A 3,517-nucleotide genomic window follows, 5' to 3' on the forward strand; every position below is an offset into this window, starting at 1 on the left:
GTATCTTTATGATCACTAAAGTAAATTCTCATTCAGGTATACTACTTATTTCTGTTTCACTTAGATCTCCCACTGTGATTTTGCCATATTCTTTTATTTAGGAAAAATGCTATGTCTTTATTTTGTTGACCTCTCTGTGCCCATTTCTCTGTGTTAGGAAAGTCAGCTACATCTTCTGGTCTTAAAAATAGTGACTTTACAGGCACCTGGGTTACTCAGTTGGTTAAGCATCCCAATCTTGGTCTCTGCTCAGGTCATGACCTCAGGGTCATGAGATCAAGCCCCGCGTTGGGCTCTGTGCTGAGCGTGGAGCCTGATTAAGATTCTCTCTCTCCTGGAGCACCCGGGTGGCTCAGTCAGGTAAGCGTCTGCTTTTGGCTCAGGTCATGATCCCAGGATCCTCAGATCGAGCCCCACATCAGGCTCCCTGCTCAGCGGGGAGTCTGCTTCTCCCTCTGCCCTCCCCTTGCTTGGGCTCTCTCTCTGTCAAGTAAATAAATAAATAAAATCTTTAAAAGTAGAAAAATATTCTCTCTCTCCCTCTCTCTTTGTCCTCCCCCCACTTGCATGCTCTCTCTAAAAAAAAAGAAGAAAGAGGGGCACCTGGGTGGCTCAGATGGTTAAGCATCTGCCTTCGGCTCAGGTCATGATCCCAGGGTCCTGGGATCGAGTCCTGCATCAGGCTTCTTGCGAGGTGGGGAGCCTGCTTCTCCCTCTGCTTCTGCCTCTCTCTCTCTCTGACTCTCATGAATAAATAAATAAAATATTTTTAAAAAAGAAAAAAGAAAAAGAAAAATTGACTTTATGACGAGTTCCTTTTCTTTAATATTTTATTTATTTGACAGAAAGAGAGAGAGAGCACAAGGAGGGGGAGCAGGAGCAGGAGAGGGAGAAGTAGGCTCCCCGCTAAGCAGGAAGCTCCATGTGGGGCTCAGTCCCAGGAAGCTGGGATCATGACCTGAGCCAAAGACAGATGCTTAACCAATTAAGCTACTGGGCGCTCCTGAAAAAGATTTCCTGTAGTGCCCTATAATAGTGTCCCCTTTCACCAGAACTTGGCTCTACAGGGGAGTTCCCTGTGTGTGCTGCTTGTATCTTGCTATTTTGTCTGGGTAGCTTTTCCCTTCAGTCCAGACATCTGCATTAACTCTTCCTGTGTGGGCTGTGCTTGCTCTCTGTGGAGTAAGTGAAAACTAGGCAGATGGGTTCCAAGAAGGCATAAACACAGGGGGGCTCATGGGTGAGACTGTGGTGTTATAAAATTTGCACTGAGCCACAAGTCTTAGGTAGGATCCCCCAAAGCATAGCAGCAGTGTAGTGGCAACAGCTGGGGGTGCAGTGCATGACAGGGCTGGTGCCAGGGTTGTGTGGCATCTGTTTGCTCTGCTGCTGGCATGGTGTGTAGCTTCTGTGCCCGTGCTGGTGGCTGGGTGTGTGTGGTGTCTGTGCTCATGCTAACTAAGCAGGGCACAACCTGTTAGCAAAATCTGTGTTGAGTCACTAGTTCTTGGCTGGATCTCCCAAAGTATGATGGCCATAGAGGGTGCTGTGCATGGAAGAAGTGGATGAGTGGGGTAGGTGCAGAAAGAAAAATAGGCTAAGTCCAGTGCCAAGGCCAGTAGGCGTAGAATGGTAATTCCTCTGGAGAACTTGTGGGTGAAATAGGCTATGTAGCAAGTATCTATGCAGTGCCACCTCCCACAGATGGCTGTGTTTATGCTGGGAGTTTGGGGAGAAAAAATGGTGACTGCCAGTTCCTTCGTTCCTGGAGAAGTCCCCCAACATGTTCTGAAATGCTTATAAACAGATCTCCCTTAAGTTTGCCCCATGTGTTGTGCAAACTGTGGATTCTATGTTGTCTTTCTGCAGGTTCTTTAAGGGCACAGACCTACATATCACTCACCTTGACAGCCTGCCCAGTGCTGAGTTAGCTGACTTCTAAAGCTCCAGGGTCCAAGTCCACAGGTTATACAAACTCATGAAATTCAGCCCCTCTGGTTTTCAAGGCCTGACATTATGGGGAATCATTTTCCCCTTGTGGGCTCTCTGGTTCCTTCCACTTTCTATGCTCCTGCTCCCTCTCTTCCTCCCAGGGGGCAGCTCTCAACCACAATTTCTGCCCTTCCTAACCTCTCTGATGCAGCTGCTTATCTACATTTCACTGTGGAGTTTATTCTGCCACTCTTTGGATCACTCTCCAGTTTATTCATTCGGATGTGAATAATACCTAGTTGTAAACATGGAATGAGGTGAGTTTAAGGTCCTCCAACTCTGCCGTCTTCCCCAAGCATCCCTTATTCCTAGGTATCTTATTATATTTGGTGCAATTGTAAATGGGATTGATTATTTAATTTCTCTTTCTGCTCCATTATTGGGGTACAGAAATGCAACATATTTGGGAACACTGATTTTGTATCCTGTGATTTTTCTGAATTCATTTACCTGTTCTAGTAGTTTTTTGGTGTTGTTAGGGTTTTTGATATGTAGTATCTTGCCATCTGCAAATAGTGAAAGTTTTGCTTCTTCCCTACCACTTTTATTCTTTTTTTGTTGTCTAATTTCTGTGGCTAGGATTTCCACTCACCACTTGAATAAAAGTGGTGAGAATGGATATCCTTGTCTTATTCCTAACTTAGAGGGAAAGCTCTGTTTTTCCCAATTGAGTGTGATGTTCATTGTGTGTTTTTTTCATCAATGGCCTTTAGTATATTGAGGTAGGTTCCCTCTAAGCTTACTTTGTTGAGGGCTTTTATTATGAATGGATGTTGTACTTTGCCAAATCCTTTTTCTGTATCTATTAAAATGATCATTTTTTAAATCTTTTCTCTTAATGATGAGATGTATCATGTTGATTGGTTTGTAAATATTGAACCACACTTGCATCCCAGGAATAAATCCTATTTGATCATGGTTAATTATTTTTTTAATGTATTGTCAGATTTTGTTTGCTGATATTTTGTTGAAGATTTTTGCATCTATGTTCATCACAGATATAGGGCTGTGTTTCTCTCTTTTTTGTGTGTGGTTTCTTTATCTGGTTTTGTTATCACAGTGATAGTGGCCTCATAGAAAGAAGTTTGAAGTTTTCCTTCCTCTTCTTCTTTTGGACTACTTTGAGAAGAATAGGTATTAATTCTTCTTTAAATATTTAGTACAATTCACCTGTGACGTTGTCTAGTCTTGGACTTTTGTTTCTTGGGAGCTTTTTGTTTTTTTTTTTTTTTTTTTCCCTTGGGAGTTTTTTGATTACTGATTCAATCTCCTTGCTGGTAATTGGTCTGTTCAAATTTTGTACTTCTTTCTGCTTCAGTTTTTGTAGGTTATATGTTTCTAGGAATTTATCCATTTCTTCTTGGTTGTCAAATGTGTTGACATATAGTTTCTCATAATATTATTTTACAATTGTTTGTATTTCCATGATGTTGGTTGTTATTTCTCCTCTTTCATTTGTTATTTTGTTTACTTGAGTCCTTTTTTTTTGAGTCTGTCTAGAGATTGACTTTTTTGAAAGAACTAC

This window comes from Phoca vitulina, unplaced genomic scaffold (assembly GCF_004348235.1).
Source record: "Phoca vitulina isolate PV1807 unplaced genomic scaffold, GSC_HSeal_1.0 scaffold106, whole genome shotgun sequence".
In the NCBI taxonomy this organism is placed as follows: domain Eukaryota; kingdom Metazoa; phylum Chordata; class Mammalia; order Carnivora; family Phocidae; genus Phoca; species Phoca vitulina.